This window comes from Falco punctatus (assembly GCF_963210335.1).
Source record: "Falco punctatus genome assembly, contig: scaffold_29, whole genome shotgun sequence".
Taxonomy (NCBI): Eukaryota; Metazoa; Chordata; class Aves; order Falconiformes; family Falconidae; genus Falco; species Falco punctatus.
In genome coordinates, this window is record NW_027660164.1 from 1,133,949 (window position 1) to 1,155,630 (window position 21,682).

A 21,682-nucleotide genomic window follows, 5' to 3' on the forward strand; every position below is an offset into this window, starting at 1 on the left:
TCAATAGCATCTCGGGGAAAGGAGGATGAAAAAAGAATGTTTGTGATCGTGGCATTAGTCTTCCCGTGTCACTGACAGATGTGCTGAAGAGCAGCTTTTCTGGAGATGGCTGAACCCCTGCCTGCCCATGGCAAGGGTGAGCGAATTGCTCATGTTGCCCTCCTTGCACACAAAGCTTTTGCTTCTCCTGTTGAACTTTGTCCTGACCTGTGAGTTTTCTTCTGATCCTCTCCCCCACCATGCTGGGCATGTAAGGGGTCAGTGAACAACTGATTCTGGGCATTTGGGTGCTGGACTGGGCCAAACCACAACTAATTCCTCCCAAAGTGCCTCCCTGGCTGCTCTCCCCTTTGTTCCACACACAAGCTCCCACCTCACCCCTTGGCCCATCCACTAGAAGAGCTCCATCTGTCTGAGCTGCCCTGACCTCACACAGAGCATCCCCCTCCCCTCATCTTTCCCGTAGGTCTCCCCTACAGACCTTGTGTCTCCATCCACCGCCAAAGGCATGGGAGCTGCCCTGCCCCTCCTCAGCGCTTACAGCACTGATGTCACAGCTCTGTGGTGGCACTGGGGGCTTCTGCTGCCCGCGCCGCAGGCGGTGGGCTCTGGGGCCCATGTGTGCTGCAGCACCTCAGGTGTGGCACCAGGGCCAAGGGCAGGCCTGTCACACGGACACCGGTACCCAGGGACGGGAGCCCTTGTGTGGGAGGGGTTTGCTGCCCAGCAGAGGATGCTGGAGCAGGTGGCAGGGGGCAGCAGAAGGATGAAGGAGGTTCCCACCACGAGAGCAAAGGCTGCAGTGGCCAAGGCCAGAGGGAAACAGGCCTGGGCTGCGCAGCCCTGGCAGGAGAGGGCTTTGCTCTCCCAGGTGACTCTGTAGCACCCTGTGGCCTGTGCCAGAGCTGAAGCTCATCTCCAAGATGGGCAAGATGCTGCTGCTGGTGCTGAGCAAGCCCCTGGGGGAGGCCAGCCCATGATCCAGCCCTCCTGGGGCTATCCTGCTGGTGGCAGGCTGGCCAGAGAGCAGCTCTGCAGAGAAGGACCTTTGGGTGCCAGAGGACAAGCAGCTGAGCAGGAGCCATCGATGCACCCTCATGGCAAAGGCCAACAGCCCCCTGGGCTGCATTAGGACAAGCATCGCTGGCCGATTTGGGGAGGTGATCCTTCCCCTCCTCTCAGCACTGCTGAGGCCACATCTGGAGTGCCGTGACCAGGGCTGGGCTTCCCAGGGCAAGGGAGTTGTTGACGTACTAAAGTAAGTTCTGCAGAGGGCCACCAATCTTCTTGAAGGGACTGGAGCATCTGTCCCAGGAAGACAAGGTGAGAGATCTACAACTGTTCAGTCTGGAGAAGAAAAGGCTCTGAGAGTCTTATTAATATATGCAGCATTCCATCTGAACCAATGTAACACTTTTTGAACTGTGGATGATCAACCACTGCAGGTAGTTGCCAAGAGTGGTTATGGAATGTCCATGCCTTGACATATTCCAAACCTACCAAGCCAAGGTCTTGTACAACCGGCTTGAGCTGGCTGTGCCTCTCCTAGGGATTTTCACTGGGTGATCTCCAGAGGTCCCTTCCAATGTCAACATTCTCTGTCATTCTCTGAGTTTCAAGGACACAAGCAAGACAGAAAGAAATGAACAATGCATACCCTTGACCGCAAAGATAGTGGGGTCTGTGGAGAGGACTCACGCTGGAGCAGGGCAGAAGTGTGAGGAGGAAGGAGCAGCAGAGGTGTTCTGTGCCATCAACCCTCTTTAACATCCCCCCTGCACCTCTCAGGGTGTGCTTGTGTAGGTGAATTGGGATCAGTGGAGTAATTTGGCCCTGGGAGAAACTGGGAAATGGTCTTTAATGTTTTGGTCATTGTTTCTCACAATCAACATCTGTTTTAACTGGCAATGAATGAAATTGATCTTTAGCAAGACAACACATCTTTGGCTATGACAGGGATCGGTAAGTAATCTCTCTGCCTTTACCTTGACCCAGGAGCATCGCTGGTTTATTTTCTCCCTTTGTCCTGTTGAGTCAGGGGAGCAGATGAACAACTGGCGGGCTGGCTGGGGGCTGGCCGTGGTTAACCCACCACAGGACCATATCAGGACTGCTGTACCCAGAATGGGGCTCCCCAGCACAAGGAAGACCCTGGTAGGCTGGAGCAAGTCCTGCAGAGTCCAGAAGGGAGGTTGAGACCTGGATCATGTTATGGACAAGGAGAGGCTGAGACAGTTGGATTTCATTGAGAAACTGTTTCAAACAAAAGAGTGGAGTGCTGGACCCAGGCCAGTTGGTGGGAACTCTGTCATTGGTCTGTTTCAAAATTTGTCAAAACTCGGCCATGAGCACATGATCTGGCTGGAGGTGTCTGACAGGGCCTTGGCTGAGTGGCCAACTGTTTCAAGAGCTATTAAAAAGTGTCACTAGGAAGGTGGCTCCCTTTATATTGAAAAGTGGTGATGAAACGGGGTCTCGCTGAGCCATCAATGAGGACAGATGTGACAGTGCAGCACATGTTCCTCATGGGAGGTGGGGTTTACGAGACAGAGAGGATATGAGCAGTGTATAGGACTTCTTGGGAAATATGGGGCAGCTTCCATGTTGTGTCCAGGGAACACGACACAGAGCCAATCCCTCAGTTCCACTCATTTTGTGCCTTATGTCCTTCACCATAAACTCTGGATCTTCACAAGGACCCCCCTGCTGTATGCCTCCATACTGCTGTGTGCCCCCACGTTACAATCACACAGCTGAGCTCTACACTGATGTTTTCCTCTCCCAGGAACTTCCCAGACATGGGCAGTGAGAACCCCCCCTTTTGTTACAGAGATGTGACACAGGAGAAAAGCTGAACGGTCCTTGCAGGCACTTGGACAAAGGCCTCTAGGTCACACGGGCTGGGATCATGTCTTTGAGGAGGTGGAGTCCATGCAGACATTGTGGGACAAACAGGGTAGTCAAATACAGAACGCTAAATGCACAGGAGGTTCTAGAGATTGCTTGGAAATGTCTTGTGAAGAGACATGGACAGTTCATTGCTGCTGAGAGACACCTGACTGCATCAGCTTCTTCAGTGCGTCCTTCAGCTCCTGGTTCCTCATGCTGTAGATGAGGGGGTTCACTGCTGGAGGCACCACTGAGTACAGAACTGCCACCACCAGGTCCAGGGATGGGGAGGAGATGGAGGGGGGCTTCAGGTAGGCAAACGTGGCAGTGCTGAGAAAGAGGGAGACCACGGCCAGGTGAGGGAGGCATGTGGAAAAGGCTTTGTGCCGTCCCTGCTCAGAGGGGATCCTCAGCACAGCCCTGAAGATCTGCACGTAGGACAGCACAATGAAAATGAAACAGCCAAAGGCTACACAAGCACTACACAAAAGCAGCCCAAGTTCCTTGAGGTTGAACTTGAAGCAGGAGAGCTTGAGGATCTGTGGGATTTCACAGAAGAACTGTCCCAGGGCATTGCCTTGGCAGAGCGGCAGTGACAGTGTATTGGCCGTGTGCAGCGCAGCATAGAGAAACCCACTGGCCCAGGCAGCTGCTGCCACGTGGACACAAGCTCTGCTGCCCAGCAGGGTCCCGTAGTGCAGGGGCTGGCAGATGGCCACGTACCGGTCGTAGGCCATGATGGTGAGGAGAGAATACTCTGCTGAAAGGAAAAACACAATCAAGAAGAGCTGTGCAGCACATCCTGAGTAGGAGATGGCCCTGGTGTCCCAGAGGGAGTTGGCCATGGCTTTGGGGAGAGTGGTGGAGATGGAGCCCAGGTCAATGAGGGAGAGGTTGAGGAGGAAGAAGTACATGGGGGTGTGCAGGTGGTAGTCACACACTACGGCGGTGATGATGAGGCCGTTGGCCATGAGGGCAGCCAGGTAGATGCCCAGGGAGAGCCAGAAGTGCAAGAGCTGCAGCTCCCGCGTGTCTGCCAATGCCAGGAGGAGGAAGTGGGTGATGGAGCTGCTGTTGGACATCTGCTGCCTCTGGGCAAGGGGACCTGCTCATGCAGGAAAGTCACCAAGAAGTCAGAGGTTACTTCATGAGCCAAGTGAAAGGCATTTCTTCTATATGTGCCCCCGGTGCCCCCTGTCCCCCCCTCTCCCGTTCCTGGGAGAGCTCCCTTCAGAGCCCTGGCTGGAGCTGTGCTGAGTGCTGGCCGAGTGTGCTGTGAGGAGCAGGGGCTGTGCCCGCTGGCTGCCCAGCACTGAGCCCTGCTCTGCAGCAGGGGCTTCATGGGAGCTGTGGGGGCAGGGGCCAGTCCTGGCCTTGCCCTGGCTCAGCCCAATCTGCTCCCAGCGCAGAAGGGCCTGTCAGCATCTGCTCCACCCGTGCTGAGCAACGGCCACGGCCAGAGTCAGGTCAGGAGGGGTTTGTGCTGTGCTCAGGGAGAGCAGAGTGAGTGCTGAGAGGCAAGGGGACTGTCTGTGCCTGAGGGCAGAGGCAGGCACTCTGCTCTCTCCATCCCTCTCCATCCCAGCTGCCCGCAATTGCTCCTTTCTTAGATGGAGAGTGATCACACTGCCATGTGACCCTGACAAGCAGCCAGGCACTGCTGAGAGCAGAGGGATCCACTGCAGAGAACAGAATGCCTCAGCCGTTCCCGAAGGCTCAGCACCACACTGCTATCCAAGGACACCCAGGGCTCACTGTGTGCCCTGGCAGGCACATACACCTTGGGTGGACACCCAAAGTAGGTGGTCAAGGGTCCTGACCATGGCAAGGTCAAGAAGGAGAGTCAGCTCCTTCCCCAGCCTCACAGACTGCATTGCCCACAGCATCATCGGTTAGGGGAAAGCTGGGACACCTCCATGCTAGAGGACATGTCTGCACAGGAGGACCCACAAGGTCTGTGCCTGAGCCTGCAGCTGAAACCCCTATTGCCAGAGAGCCTGTCTGCAATGCCAATAGCATCTGAGCAAGGCCAGGAGAGAGACAAAGGGACACTCGGGAACTCCTTCCCCTTGCCCAGCCCGGCACAACACCTCCCAGACAGCAGCAGTGCAGGACAGTCACCCTCAGTCTCTGCTCAGCGAGAAATGGCACCGTGGCAGCAGGAGACGCACTTCATCCCTTCTGCTGCTCTGCTGGACCAGGAGGTGTTGAAAAACATGAAAACAACAGTCTAAAGGCTGTGCTGAGTGGGAGAGGAGAGCAGAGGTGCGTTGCTCAGGGAAGGCACCTGCACGGCAGACCATGGCCAAGAGGTGCCCCCATCTCCCCTGCATCAGGGTTCCCCTCAGCATCTCCCCCCCTCCCTGCCCAGGGCTCTGCTGTCTCCAGCTGTCCCTGCCAGCAGCTCTTTCTCTGGCCCCAGGGCTCTTCCCTGCCAGCGCTCACAGAGCCCAGCTCAGCCCCTGTGTGCCAGCTCTGCCCTGCAGCCGCTCTCTGTCTGCACACCGGAATGAACAGCTCCCCCAAAGCCTGAGGGAAAAGGAGAGCTGATGCTGGTTTCATCTGCAGCCTGCTGGGGAGGGAAGGCACTTGCTCAGCTCCCTCATCAACCTCCCTGTGATGCTTTCAGCATCTCAGCCCCTGCTCTGACCTGCACAGCTGAGTTTCTATTGAAACCAGGCAGAGCCAGAGAAAAGTGGCAGCAGAGATTCTGGCAAGCACAGAGCCAAGCAGGAAACCCCTGCCATGAACGTGCTCATGGAAAATCCCCTTGAAATGATCTGGCCATGATCTGAAGCTGTGAGTACCACTCACCCATGCAGCACCCACTATAAAACACTGGGCCTTTTCTTAAACAGGGTCATTCCGTTCACCCACAGCTTCTCCTCGCAGCCGCACGGGAGCCCCCCGGCAGGCTGAGAGCTGCCCCTGGCAGGCGGCAGAGCCCCTGCCCCAGCACACAGCCCCCGCGGCTGCAGGGACCCTGCTGGCAAGGACAGCCCTGGGCACCCCTGCCTGCACAGCCACCTTCACAGCCCTGCAGCCGGCCCTGGCACAAGGCAGCCCACATGCCCTGGCCCTCCCACGCTGCAGCAGGGAAGCCCTGCTCTGCAGCACACTGGCCTCCTCCACAGCAAAAGGCTCCCACACGGTCCCACAGGCTGGGGGTGCCCCAGCTGCTGCAGACCCGGCTAGCAACTGCAGAGGCATTGCCCTGCAGCCACACACTTACCGGCTCAAGGGCTCTGCACATTTCTCCAGCAGGGAGCTCTCAGCAGCCTCCCACCAAGGTCTGCCTTTGAGCTCTCCCTGCCTCCCTCCTCTGCCCCTCTGGGCTCCCTCCAGCTGTCCCTGGGGCTGCAGGGGAACCTGCTGGGCAGCAGGATGGTGCAATCACTGATGTCTTGTCTCAGCTCTGCAGCGACATTTTTTTCTAGCAATGGCTTTACTCTGATTAGAAAAAAGATTTCAGCATGAGTGTCACCTTTTGTTAACCCTTCAGCAGCCAGCACAGAAGGAAGTTCACAGGAAAGCAGCTCAGGTCTCAAATGTGGGGGTTTGGTGTGTGATGTCTTCAGTAACTCTAACACAATGTAGGCATGTAACTCTGGATTTATAGTCTCAGGGCTCAAGACTCAGCTCTCCTTTGCCCAGGCCATGTCTCTGCTCTGAAGCAAAGCCTTTGCACCCACGGGCTCGGGGACACTTGGTACCAGTTGCCTTATGGCCAGGCAGAGCTGGGCTGGTGCCACAGCTGGGGGGCTTCAGCCCAGATGTGCAGCAGTGCCCTCAGCCAGGGGCCCACGCAGAGGCAGCTGGAGCCCGTCCTGTTGCAGACAGAGCTGTGACACTGAGGGAACCAAGTGCCAGGGCAGGTGGCAGAGCTCAGCACAGCTGCTCGGCAAGGACAGCAGCCTCCAACGGTTCCAACATTGAAAATGGAGTTTATGCTTGTGAGGCAATTCCAGGGCACCCGAAGGAGCGTTCCCTCCTTCTGCACAGGCCACAGCCTGCCAGTGTGTGACCTGGCACCTGCACTCTGCTGCTCTCCTGCCTCACTCCCCCTGGGAGATGAGACTCCACCATTTCTTTGCTCCTAGAACCAAGGTGGACAACGAATGATGCAGGGTCTCAGATCCAGGTGAGCATCACAGCTGTTGGCTCATCTGGCAGCTGTGCTAGAATGCCGCTGCAACGTACCTGCAGACACCTAAAGGAGCATTGTCACTGCACTGTCCTGTGACGGTCGGCGGGTTGTTCTCTCACATAATTCTCACCCCTCTCCATTTGTGTTTTGTCCTTTCTACCATAGGGTATCACAGAGGTGCCACTAGAATTGCTTATTGGCTCAGGTTTGGGCAGGGGCTGGTCCATTTTGGAGTCAAATGAAAGTGGCTGTTATGGCCATGGAGTCAGCTCTTGATCTCTTCTCACCTTTGCCAGCCCTGCAAACACCTCCAAACCACCCCCAAACCCCTGCCATGTCAACCCACAGGATCTCTAAATTCCCCAATAAGATGTGAGGTTATTGATCCTAAGGCTTCCTCACGCTGCTTAAATAAGACTTTTCCCCTTCCTCTCCCTGATTTAGGTTATTTCAGAGCAGTTACCCTGAACCACACCTGTGTCACCAGGGCCAAGCTCAGACATGTAACAACAAAAATAATAATGGCTACCAAGTGTCCAAGGTCACACGCAAGCAAAACGTTTTGCTGCAGCGCATGCAACAGGGTTCCCCTGTTTTTACCCCAGATCTAGCAAAGCTTCAGGCCCAATGCAAGGCATTTTATATATGTCCAACCACTTTGTTGTCTGCTTTAGCAGAACCGCTTATTATGTTGATTCTGGGACTTATATTTGGGCCTTGTATATTACGCTATATTTTACATTTTATTAAAGAACGGTTTGACATAGCTAAATTGCTTATTTTAACTACGAGGTCTGGGGCAAAATATAAGAGTGTATCTATTAATGAGGATGAAGATTGTTGTGAATGCGTTATGCCACGTGAGAACTATGCCTATTGTAATTGTGAGGTATTACCTTGTGAGTGTTATGATAAATGTTGGGATTGTGGAAAAAGGCTTGCTTGCAGTGCCGAGAATGAAAGTAGCGTCTAATAAACAATAATAGGATAAAAATAAAAAAAGGGGGGATTGTGAGAAACTATGGACTAGGGTATTGTTTATTAAGATTTATGTTAAACTCAATGTAAAGGTTAGGCAACAAAAGAGATGAAAACGCTTATGCAAACAGCTACCAGACACCACTTGTGCAAGATAAGATAACCGCAATACACAAACTAAACCAGACACCACTGGTGCAAGATAAGATAACCGCAATACACAAACTAAACCAGACACCAGGGCAAACAACCCCATATAAGGACATATGAGTGAGGGGTCAACTATGGGACAAAGGAGGAAGACCACCGGGAGGCAGAAAACGACCCCTAACAACAATTGAAGCATGACTCCACTACCTCATGAACACGGAAGTAAAGATGTATAAAAAGGGACTGTTTGAACTGCTCAGGACGGCAGTTGGCGGAGCGCAGACTCCCCTGCCGTCCAGCGCTGTTTTTGCTCATGTTCTACTTGCTATAATTAATAAAATTTTAATTGGATTATGATCCGTTGTGGTCTGAATTTATAACACACAGGCTCTGTGGGACATCTGCTCCACTGCTTGACTGTCTTCATGGGGAAGGACATTGTCTTCCCTTGCTTCAGCTGATGCCCATTGGCCCTCATCCTCCCATCATGCACAACAGGCAAGAACCTGGCTGCCTTTTCTTGCTGATATGGCCCAAGAAGATATGGGAAGGCTGTTATTAGGTGTCCCCAAAGCCTCCTCTTCTCCTGCCTTTGCACCTTTCAAATAAGGCCCACGGCATCCTGGGCTGCATTAGGAAGAGCACTGCCCAAGGGTTGGTGGAGGTGATCTCTCTACTCAGCCCTGCTACAATTTGTCTTGTTGACTTGCTCTTGATTTCTACTTTACCAGCGTCACCCATACTTGACTGAAAGGTGCCATCCACATTTTTCACCATTCCTGCCTTGTCTTTTGTTCAAAACAAGTCCAGCAAAGCATTTGTGCCATGTTGGTCAGGGATCATTGCTGCGATGGAGACGGGACGCAGGTTGATACAAGCAAATGTAAATTTATTGTACAGAAGCACGAGTTTATATACACTTTCAGAAGTCGCGCGTTTTAAAAAGATTGTTTCTTGAAGCTGCATTTTTTAAACGGATTGTTTCTTGAAGGTGCGCGTTTTAAACAGATTGGTTCTTGAAGCTAAGCCTTGCGTACCAGGCAATCCCAGATTGGTGGTTAACTACCATCAATTAACAGCAAGGTGTTACCTTTCCTTCACGGCATCCGTCCCCCACTCCCCTGTGCTCTCTCAGCATGACTCATCATGTTAATTGTTGTGTCTATTCACACTCCTTGTCTTCCCAGGATTAGTGACCTACAAGCTCGAGCACATTCCCTTCAGCTAACTGATTGCCACGCATGGTCCTAATTTCCAGCCCGCTCCTGCAGATCATCTTCCCCTTTCCCTTCAACCAAGGCCTTCAAGTACAGGCCCCTTTCTCTAGCGGTATAAAGGAGGTGTTGTTCTCCTTCTAACCTTCATCAGGAGGTTGAGAGAATCTGAGCAGAAGACCTTTGCACATGGAGGAGTTAGTGATGAGTGTCACAGAAAACCTGAGCAGGCCTGTGCTGTGCTCCATGTACCTCTTGGCCTTCAGGCTGAGCTGTGCTGAGTGTGTCCCTGGGTTGCAGAATAAGCCGTATTGGAAGAAGAAATCTGCAGGAAGCTGCTGGTGAATGGCCATCCGCACGCCCTTACCTTTACCTGGGACTGCAGTTACCAACTCCCAAGTGAACATCTCCTCTTAGAACACGAGAAGTGATGACTAGAATGGGTTTCCCTGGCAGAAAACACTTCAAGAGCTGACAGGAGCAGTGTGGGATAAGCCTTCTGCAGGCAGGATCTGCACCACTTGCTGCACCACTCTCCCAACGCTGGAAACTCCGTGTTCCCGGCCTCGGAAGGGACGGCATACAGCTGACACGGTTATCTCTGTGTGTAGAGAGTTGGCTCTAACCAAGGCCATTTGAAATGACACTTTGTCTCAGAGTCCAAGTGCCTTTCTTACTGCAGCCATAACCGGCTGGGCTGCTGATGGCCCATCCCCCAAGGAAGCTGGAGACTCCAGGGACCTCAAACTCGCCTTCATGGCCACGTGCCTCCTAGTGGCCTATGAGCTTCTCAGATGTAATGTGTGTCATAATGATAGCCCAGATCATCAGCCTGCTTGTGGCCTCGGTTACTCCTTGGTCAGCGGTTCCTGAACTGGAGAAGGCAGTGATAAAGAGATGCACAGGAATGGAAGAGATGGCCAAGGACACTGCAGGTGCCACGAAGGCTTTGCAGGAAGAAGTGTGAGGAATAGCCCCTACAGCTGTGCAAAATGGAATGGCATTAGATATGAAGCTGGCGTCTGAAGGCAGAGTCTGTGCTGTTGTTAATAGCAGTTGCGGTGCATATGTAGGTTAAAGTGGGGGAATTTCCACAGATATAAAAAAAATTTGGGAACATCCTAGTATTTGTCATGAGTCCCAGAAAGTTGAGACCTTCTATGGAATTCAAGAAATTTGGAATACACTGACATCCAGGTTTCCTGATTTACAGCTCTGGGTTAAGAAGTTCGTCTCAGATGCCTTTCTCCTCTTCCTCTGTGATCACTCCAATCCATTTTACCTATGTAGCTTCTGCTATAAGGTTCAGAGAGGAAAAGTTGGACTGTCTTTCAGTAGTGTCTCTAATATTCCCTATGGGCAACTCTAAGATGTGGCAACAGACCTCATAAGGATCTGTATGAAGTAAAAATAATACAGATGAGAAATGTATTTTTTAGTTATTAATTTCTAACCCACTCACCCCCCCCCCCCCCCCCCCCGAAAAGTAATCCCTCTTTTATTCCTGTGTACACCCCGTTCTATAAGGAAAGCAGCCAATTATTACTGCCAAGAATTTGATATGTTCAGCTGCAGAGTTGGTTGAAGAAGTCTGATGTCAAGTGATGTAAGTCTCATGAGGCTGAGGACAAAAATATTGAGGATGGAGAGCTGAGGAGCAAGGCTGTCCACGCGGTGTTTAGCTCCAGGGACTGATTTTCCTACCTGTCCACACCTCCTCAGGAGACACTGTGCATCAAGAGCAATTGGAAAAGCCTTCTATCATTTCTCCAAAGTGCTCATTACCTGCCTTCCTCTTTCACTGTACTGCTGAAACTTATCTCATTAAGTGTAGGAGCCAAACTTGAAGACCAGATGTCCCTGATGGAAGAGACATGGCTCGTCAGGGCGTTCTGCCTCTTCATGAGCCCAGGGTATCTGTGGTGCTGTGGACTTCAGGTGTTCAGAGGAGACTGAAGAAACCTCTCAAGAACACCAAGTCAGAGGCAAAGCCCACAGCCCCTGGAAGCGTTAATGGGCCGCGCTGAGGGCCATGGCTGAGAAAGCCTCCCCATGGCCTTGTTAGAGCCCATCCTGGGAGGCTGTGAGTGCAGGAAGGCAAAGGCGCTGTGCAGGCAGCTCTGCTGCTGAGCAAAGCCTTGGCTTGCTTGATGAAGCAGGAAGGCCAAGCCATGACCTGCAGCCTGTGGGAAGGTCGATGCTGTCCCTCACACAGAGCTCAGGGCTCTTCCTGGGGACCATGGAAGGTGGGCATCCAATGCCCAGTGAAGGTCAGCAATGGCACAGCAACTTCCAGCTTCCCCATGGGGCTGCAAGGAGGCAACGATGCCCCTGTGCTGTGAGGACATCATGTCTTCTCATAGCCTTCACTGGTAGAGACAGATGCCATAGCCAAGGGGACACAGACCTGGGTTCTGGTGGTGCCTTCCAGCCTTGCCAGCGCCCTCTGCCATCTCTATTTCAGGCTGTCCTACATGGTTGGAGCCCTGCCCCTGTTGCCCTGCAGGCTGTAGGCACCATCTCGCTGCCCTGCCTTGCTCTCACCCCAACATTGCCATACCTTCGCTGAGGTACCTCCACTCTCACCGGCTGTTCCTTGAAACACAAACCATGGGCTGATCCAGGCTCCCTCTGGCTGAGCTCTGGCACCGCAGCAGGACCCTTGGTGACAGTTCTTCCTGCTGTGGTCCAGTCTCTGCTTTCCAAGTTGAAACTTGGTGACATTTTTTCCTCTCTCCTGCTGTTTTCCACTGCCCAGGAAAGGTTTACCATCTCAGAAAATACCCTTCCAGCAGGGAACGCAGCCAGGAAGCCTTTTCTTATGCTCTGCTCTCTCACCAGAGAGAAGGAATACTCACATGGTCTCCCAAACCACGGAACTGCAGCTTCTCCCAGAGACATGACCAAGCCCTGTGCCTGCTGCTGTCCCATCACGTCCCCAGGTGCAATGGGCATGACAACCCCTACCCCAGCCCTTCTCCTGGATGGGGCCTATGGGGTCCCTTGGCAGAGGGACTGTCCCAGCCACGTTCCTGATGCTGGCCTGTCACCTCCAGAGGCAGAACTGACCTCACAGGCCCCTCACAGCCAGGCACGTCCTCCTGCATGAGGAGCTCCTGAGACCGATTTTCCCTCCCAATACCACACACCCCCATCACCCTCATCCTGGCCCAGGTCTTGACCTCAGAAAAGCATGCTTGTTTCATCAGATTTGTCAAATATCTTTCCCACAAGCCATTTCCCACAAGCTCATCTTCAGCTGAGCCCCTCTATTTGTTTTGACACGTTTTATATATGCCTTTATAGCTCTATGGTGTTTTTTTCAGGTTGGACTGACCTCTGGAGGTCATCGAGTCCACCCCTCCAGCTGAGGCAGGGTCAGCTAAACCAACTTTCTCAGCAACTTGTCTAGGTAGGCTTGTGATATCATAGAAGCACAGAAACAGAGAATCATTTAGCTTGGAAAGACCTTCAAGATCATCAAATCCAAATGTAAACTCAGGACGGCCAATTCCATCACTAAATCATGCCATGAAGAACTGCATCTACCTCTTTTTGAAACACCTCCAGGGCTGATGATTCCACCAGCTTCCTGGTTCCAATGCTTGAGCACCTTTGTAGTGAAGTTGTTTTTCCTCATATCCAATCTGAACCTCTCCTGGTGTAACTTGAGGCTGTTGCCTCTTGTCCTGTCACTTGTTATCTGGGAGAACAGTCCTACCCACCCCATCTACACTCTCCTTTCAGGTACTTCTAGAGAGCAGTAAGGTCCCCTCTGAGCCTCCTACTACCCACACTAAACAACTCAAGTCCCCTCAGCCACTCTTCATCCAAGCAGGGATCCAGACCCTTCACCACCTTTGTTGCCCCCGGACCTCAACATTTCTCTTGAAGTGAGGGGCCCAAAATGGAAACACAGTGTTCAAGGTGTGGCGTCAGCAGTGCCGAGTACAGGGGGTCGATAACTGCCCTGGTCCTGCTGGCCACACTGTTTCTGGTACCAGACAGGATGATATTGGCCTTCTTGGCCACCCGGGCACACTGATGGCTCATGTTCAACCATCTGTCACCCTGCACCCTCAGGGTACCTCCCCACCAGGCAGCCTTCCAGCCACTCTGCCCCAAGCCTGTAGCCTTGTGTGGGGCTGTGACCCAAGTGCAGAACTGGCACTTCTCCTGGTTGAACTTCATACAATTGGACTCACTTGAAAGGTCCAACCCGTGCAGATCCCTCTGCAGAGCCTTCCTGCCCTCAAGGACATCAGCACTTCCACCCCACTTGATGTTGTATGCAAACTCACTGAGGGTGAACTCAGTCCCCTTGTCTGGGTCATTTTAATGCAGCACGTTTGCACAGAACTAGAAAATGAGGAGGTGACTAAGACATGGCAGTGTGTCTGAGGCGGTTGTTGTTCTAAAAAACAAAACAAAAAATCACAACCAAAAAAGCCCACCAAACCAAACAAAAAACCCCACCCCAAAACAACACACAGCCTTTTATTCTCCCTCGTGAATTCTTGGAATAGGCATAAGAACCACAGAGTTCTGCCCTCAAATTAAAAGTGGCAAATTCCAGCAAGTTGAAGCGGCCAACAACACAGCAAGATTGATAAACACTGGAATTATTTCTCAATGGTCAATAAACACCCCTACGTATCCTAATTAATAGAAAACCTATAGAAACGTTTACATTATTACTAAAGCCTGGAAGGACAGCATTTCTAGTAATCTGGGTCCTAGACCAATATTCAGTGTCAGAAGACACCTATAAGCTGTTTATCCTTTCTACTGAACTGCTGTTACTGCTGCCTTTCAGAGAAAGGTGTTTCTGGATCCGATCCCCCAAATCAATTCCCAGCTAGCAGTTTTCACTGATTAAATAAAAAAAAGTATAGGAGGGTCATCCCCCCCAGGCAAATGAGCATCTAAGTTCTGAACTGGGGACTGATTCGTTGCATATGAACATCTCTGTATACTCCCCAAATCCAAACTGGCAACAAAAATTCTTGTTTGCTTCGGCATATGCAAAGTGTTTTCAGCTGTCCTCCCAGGTTGCTTAATACTCTTCAAGCCAAAACAGACACTCTTCGGGTTTTGTGGGGGTGGGGTTTTTTTGTTTGTTTTGCTTTTTAACTGAGCATCATTTGAGCTGAGCACCATGTAGTGTTCCTGAAGTGATACTTATCAATCATTAGCCTCTAGCCTCAAAATGGGAACAGGAAGTGATCTGATAAATGAATTGTAAAGGCAAACCAGCTCGTTTCGTCATGACTTGTGGATGCATCTGTATCCTGTGCTGACGTGCTATTTTGTTTTGCCACAAACCCCACAAGTCTGCATCTGGAAAGGACAACGTATTAGTCATCACCACTGTCCTTACACAGCCTCTTTACAGCCTCACTGCCTGAAACTGCAGGCGTGCTCTTGCCTTTTCCTGGCTTCAGTTTACCTGTTACCCACTACTGTTGCTCCACGGAGATTACCTGTCAAACTTCAGATTTACATACAAGCCCTGATCATCACCTACGACAGAAAAACCATCCATCCATAAAAGAAGGCTCAGTAAGAGACTGAATGAGCCTGGGAACCACCACAAAAAGGCACAGTCCTGTAAAGTAACGTTGCCTGGGAGGCTGAAAGCAGAAGGCTGCTTTAGAACACCACGGTGTGTGGTGTGTATGTGCAGAATACACGACTACGCTGCATTTGCTTTCTTATAGCTCTTCCTAATGTCTTGCACATGTATAGACTGGCATGACTGATACAGATCTATTTCAAGACACCTCATGTCAGGATGGCCAGGTGTCCAGCTCTTGGTGGACATCTACAGTGACACATGCCTCACCCCTTGTGCAGACAAGGGCATCTCCTCCAAAGAAGCAAGGCTCGAAAATCAAGACCTCACACAACCTATATGCCTTGATAATCTTCACAACCCTGAAAAGAAAGGTAGGACTGAGGCAGGTGATGGATAGGTGGTGGTGCCAGGAGCTAAACAACTAGGGAAGACAGGTCTCCGGGTAAACCTCCTCCCATTTTACCCGCCTAAAGCATTCCAATGAATGACAGAACTATCTGTGCTAGGTCTGGTTTGCTTTGTTCAGCTGTGGGTTAATTAAAGCTCATGTTATGGCAGTGTGGTAAATACCTATCTTTTCTTAAAGAAGAGGTAATAAAGGACCATGGAATAAGTCACAAAGCAAATCAAAGGGATGCCTGGGAAAGGGAGAACCAAATCCTCTGCTCAGCACTTTTACCGCTTGTTTCTTACTTGCCCTATCTGCCTGCTCCTATAGCGAAAGGAGCAGTGGTGAGGGACACAGTGGTTGGCCTCGACTCAATATGAAAAGATACTAGGATGAACCACAGGGTAAGGGAATGGGACACCAAAACAAATGTACAAGCACCTAAAAAGTAACGCAGCACTAGAAAACAGTCACAATTTTTTTTTCCCCAAGAGCCAGTAGTGTCATACCATTCTAATTCCTTTAAGAGGATAACTGGATCAGCGAAGTAGAGGGAAGTAGGGGATGGGCTGTATCCTAACCTTTTTAAAGCCTAAAACCCTATTCCATGCAAATCTCCTATAAGCAAACAAGGGAAATCCTGTCATGCTGTAATTACCATAAGGTGGGTGGCTTGAACAGGTGTATAAAATACTGCACTTGGAGCCCAAGACAGGTATTTGCACAGGGGTCAGCCATGATGTCAGAGCAGAGACTTTACATACAAAATCTGCACATGACATCACAGCACGGGTGGAAGAAGGGCAGCCCCAGTCCTTCGCAGACCAGGTTTAATTAATAAGTGAGAAACGGGCCTAAAGCTAACGTGATAAAATCTCATGAGAACAAAAGTAAAACATTGCCTCTCAGCAAGAGGAATACAAAAGCAAAAGCGCTGCTCAAAGCAGCCTCCCCGGAGCAGCCGGCAGAGTGACTCAGCGGGGGACGGGCTGCGCCCCTGCACACCGCAGCTCTGCCCGCCCGCAGACCCCAGCCCCTGCCACAGGGCACGGCCTGCCAGCCATGGCCCAGCACAACCTCTCCAAGCCTCCTGCAACACCCAACGTTTAAGAATCCATTACAGATGAGACATACCAAAGCAAAGAACAGACAGTATTGTTTAGGCACCTTCCCACACAACCAGTTAATACCTTATGGCCAAATTATTGAAGCAGCCAGTCGTTTCTTGGGCTGGGCCCAGGCTTGGGCATTGAGACCGAAGCTGTTCGGGTGTCCACCCTGCCTAGTAGAACAGCGACAGTCGGCTTGATTCCCTTCTCTTCACAGACAAGATGATGCAGTATTACCGTTAGATTGCAACACTACCAGAATCATTCCCAGTTTGTATTGAAGTACAACAGTAAGTGTTATGACACACAACATGTTAAAAAACCAGAGGAGAGGTTTACGTATAGCCAAGGACCACTTACTCCAACTTGTAACTAAACTGATAAATCAACTGAAATATATTTATCAGGTAAGCATTAACACACACAAAGTAAACGCAGTAAGGTGATAGTTTAGGCTTAAAGTTCAAGTCAGTGGAGCTTTCCCTGGAAAGAGGCTCATTCCTCTAACCAGCTTGTCCCATTTGTCAGCCTACCAGGATTTAAAGATTGGGCAGCAAACTCAAAAACAGATAAGCCAGCATTGTAGCCAATTACAATTAATTTAATACAATGACTACTGCAAACAATTTAATCTAACACAGTCTGTTGCCTTCACAGGCACGCGGTGACCTGGCTCAGGAACGGCACGGCAGCCGACCCCTGGCCGCGCGGTCCATCAGCTCACAGACACCAATGTGGTGGATGGCAAATGGCGTTTATTGCTGAACGACGCGACACTATATAGCCTAGGTTTACAATATCACTTCCGTCTGCTTACATCATAAACTAAAAGCTGTTGGCTACCTGGAGGGGGGCCCTGTGTTTCCATACAGCGCGAGTTCTTCTGGCCGCCAGGCCCTACCTAGCAACATTTCCCCCCACCCCATGCTTAACTAAACAGGCTAAAATAGTAAAAATATTTCTAAAAAAGAGTACAAAGATAAGGCACACTGAGCAATTGGCACTTGGGAAGCGACTGGGGGTAATGGAGTGTAGCTTGGGATACCTGGGGAGAGCCAGGGAGAATCGGGGGAAATACTGACCAGGTACATTTTTAAAGCAGTTGTTGGTGTTCTACAAACATGATGTTGACCCTTTCTAGCCGGCTCTTGACAAAGGACACAAGCCTGTTTAATATACAGGGTCCGAAGATCAGTGTCAGCAGGATTATTGCAATCGGACCTACCAAGGTGGATATCAGGGTGGCTAGCCACGGAGATTGCTTAAACCATGATTCAAACCACCCTTGTTGGGCTTCCCTGTCTCTTTTTCTTTGAGCCAATCTCTCTCTCAATTTGGCCACCGAGTCCCTAACTACTCTGGTGTGGTCCTCATAGAAGCAACATTCCGCTTTCAAGGCGGCACAGAGGCCTCCTTGTTGCATAAACAGGAGGTCTAATCCCCGTCTATTCTGCAAAACAACCTCTGATAGCAAGGAGAGGGATTACTCCAAAAAGGTAATGGATTTCTCGATTTTTTGTAGGTCTTCATCGATGGCAGCTTGCAGTTGAGGCAGGCCTCGTCGCTGGGTCACCAGGGAGGTCACTCCCGTGGCCGTGCCGGCTGCTCCCAAACCAAACAGCGTTGCTATTGTTACAGCTGTCAGTACTTCTCTTTTTTGAAGCCTGCTATTGGCTTCTCCCCAGTAGCGGTACATTTCTTCTTCTGGATGGTATAGGATCCTAGGAACAATCAGAATTTGTACACAAAAGTCAGCAGAATCGTCAAAAATTTTGAGGGACACACAGGGGGTTACTCCTGATCGATGGCAGATCCACATTCCGGGTGCGGATGGGATCACCCATTTATGGGTCTTGTCAACAGCAACGGTTCTTGCGCAGACAGCACTATCCCAGCTTGCTAGGGCGACATTACCAATACATACGCCCAGGCCCCTGACTTGGTTCAAGGTAACTCCTTTCCATGGTGTATCCCACCTACACTGGGTTGGATTGCTGTCTGATGAATGGTCAAAGGAAGCATCAAGGGCAATGCCCTCGTAGAAGGGGGGATACACGTCATAACATAACCAACAGGAATTCATGAGATCCGGGTTTGACTGATTCAGCGACCGAAAGGTGGCATCTAACACGCTAAAAAATGGCTTGTCGGGTAAATGGTGAAGGTTCATGTTAGGTTGGCTTGAGGGAACTATCTGCTTGGTTAGTAAGGGATCGGCTGGGGCGGGCATGGCAGTCTGCAAGTTTTCTTTTCTTTGCTGGTTATCGCTTTTGATCACGACGTTGGGGCCAATCGCTGTTCCGCTTTTTAGTTCCTGTTTTTTAATAAAAAACAGTCCCCCCCTATCTGTGCCAGGTTTCCAGTATCTAACGCCCCAAGTTTTGCCGATGGTCCATCCTAGGTCATTTTCATTGGTTACGTTTAAGAAAATATGTTGGCAGTCACATTTCCCTTGGCATACTGTCCTTCCCATCCCACTTGGTCTCCTAGGGGTGCAGCCTGTTGGTCCCCAACTGGTTTTAAGAAACGGGTCTGGTTTCGCTACCTTCCAGCCAGATGCGATGGTTTCACAGCCCCAGCGAGAACAGTAATACTGATTAGGGACGTTACAGTAAGATTTGCCGGGGTTAGAGCTGGGACACATATAATACATTATAGTGTTCGAACAGGGGGTTGAGAGGATTAGGTCACAGAGATATACTTGAAAACTAGGGGATCCCGGGGTAACTATCCTTTGCAGTATCTTTTGGTCCTTCCATCTTGCCAGTACCCATTCCCATGGCTGATGTTCATACAAGCCGCTAGACGGCGTTATGAACCCCAAAATTGAGATCACACAAAAACATCGCAGCCCCGCCTTGCGGGAGCTGTTTCGCCGTTGTCTGGACTCCGCCGGTGCAGAGCTCTCAGATGCGGACAGGCCGCTTGCCGACTTGTCGTCTTCTCTTGTCACCAGGGTATACGGGTTACGGGGGTGTCCGATGATCCGGTCCTGCAGATAAAAACTCAACAGTTTTCATTAGTTTTATTCTGAAGGTCTGGCTTGATAGACTTAAGTGGACACCATTTGATTCTGTTATCTTTTCTGACCGCAGCATACCCTCGCCCTGTCAGAACTAATTTCCACCCTTGTTCCCACTCTCCTAGCTCATTTCTGATCATGACGTACGGACCTTCTTCTAGCGCTCGAGTGGCCCAGTGCTTCTGGGCAGGGCTATTCACCTCGTCTCCCCTGGGGAACTGGTTTAAAGCTAACAGGGCTGTTGCTAATAAGTGTGCCTGGTCCCTTGAGGGAATGAGGTTGGTAAAACCTTCTGGTTTTGCTAATACCTCTAATTTAGATTTCAGAGTTTGATTTGCCCGTTCGACTATGGCTTGTCCTGTACTATTATATGGGATACCGTGTATCAGAGTAATACCCCATTTCAGAGCGAATGCCTGGACTGATTTAGACACAAAATTCGGGCCGTTGTCCGTTTTGATCTGATTAGGGATGCCAAGCCACGCCATGGCTGTTAGCCAATGTTGGATGGTTGCCTTAGCGTCGGTCTTAAGGTGTTGTGTCGCTACGATCACCCCGCTATATGTGTCTACAGTTACTGCTAGCCATGCTCGAGGTTTTAGCAATTGGCAGAGCGTAAAATCTGTCTGCCACACCTCAGCGGCTTTAAGACCTCTGGGGTTGACTCCGCTAGACCACAATGGTGCTTTTTGACAGTGGGGACATGTAGCTACTATATGTTTCGCGTCAGTGGCCGAGATCCCACATCTCTTTGCTAGCGCTTTAGCTCCGATGTGGAGGGACTCATGTAATTGGCGGGCATCTTTCAGTGTCCACAACCCTTTTGCAGTGGCATCTGCTTTGTCGTTGCCGATTTGGAAGAACCCTTTGATTGGGTTATGGCTGTTGACATGGATAACCGATATAGTGCCCTTTCGGGAAAAAAGTGCTTCTTCTAGCATCAGAGCTATTGTGGATGTTGACACGCCGGGCCCTGACATGGCTAAGGAAAGCTTGGCCACAAACATTGAATCAGTTACTATGTCGAGATGTTCTGTTGGGAACAGACCGCATGCCAGCACTACAGCTGCTGCTTCCAGCTGTTGGACGGAGATCGCACGATCGGTCATTTTGACACAGTGCCATTCTCCTCCCGACTGCCATACTGCTGCCGCGGTTGAGGTCGCTGAGGATGCGTCTGTGAAGACCATTGGTCCTGTTGGGGCCGGTCCATGATTTTCTGTGGGAGGTCGACGTCGACAATAGCTAGCATTTGAGTCCAGGGGGGCTTTGTGGCATACCCGACTTCCCCCCCAAATCCGGCGAGGGCTATAGCTAGATATTCTGACATTGCCACTGATTGTGTTGGGAGCTGTTTGCGAAAGGGTAGGTATATTCTGGCTGGCTCAATGCCCAGATGCCTTAGGGCGAGTTTCCTGCCTTTCATGATGAGGTTACCGAGGCACTCGACTCCTGGAGAGAAAGCACGTGACGTTTTCCCCAGGACTATCCATTGTATTGGCTGAGCTTTTTCAGGAGGGCCTTGGGCCAGCGCTCCTACCCTCCCCCCTTCCGTGAAGTGCACATACAGATCGAGTGGCATAGCTGGGTTCCACCTGGCGAGCGTGTTTGATGACACCTGTTGTTCGATAAAGTCGAGAGAGTTTACTGCCTCTGTCGTCAGAGTTTTTTGTTCCCATGGGTGTTTCCCTTTCAAAAGATCGTACAGGGGGGCCATGATTTCGGGAGGGATCAGGACAACATTGCGGAGCCATTGCAAAGACCCCACTAACTATTGCATATCATGGAGTGTTTTAACGGCTCGACGGATTTTTATTTGAGGAGGTGTTATATAAGAACTTGTGATTCCCATTCCCAAGAAACTGACACAGGGTCCTCTTAATTTTTGCACTCGCGATTTCAAACCCGTTTGTCTTGAGGGTTTCTGAAATGATTGTCACCAGGTGGTCCACCTGATTGCCTGATGGTGCGGCAATCAGGATATCATCCATATATTGAATGGTAGTCACAGTCGGGTCACTGCGCCGTACCGGTGCCAGTGCTCGATCCACTGTGATTTGACAGATAGTGGGTGAATTGATCATTCCTTGGGGCAGCACTTTCCACTGGAAGCGCAAGTTAGGGCGTTGGCTGTTTGGAGACACTACAGAAAAAGCAAACCGCTCTTTGTCCGCCTCATGCAGAGGTATTGAGGAAAAACAATCTTT

The 21,682-nt window shown here is 50.8% G+C and overlaps 1 protein-coding gene and 1 pseudogene across 2 annotated transcripts in view; both read right to left on the bottom strand.

The window, feature by feature from the left end:
* Positions 1 to 7,114, bottom strand: part of LOC308057725 (olfactory receptor 14C36-like) — a 123,716-nt gene extending 116,602 nt beyond the window's left edge. Inside the window, exon 1 of the mRNA XM_080411784.1 lies at positions 6,339 to 7,114. The gene's annotated coding sequence lies outside the window, so the exon portion shown is untranslated. The remainder of the gene's footprint in view (positions 1 to 6,338) is intronic.
* Positions 2,906 to 6,319, bottom strand: LOC308057723 (olfactory receptor 14C36-like; annotated as a pseudogene). The gene has a single exon. The product of its transcript is annotated as an olfactory receptor 14C36-like (transcript).
* Positions 7,115 to 21,682: the final 14,568 nt, after the last annotated feature.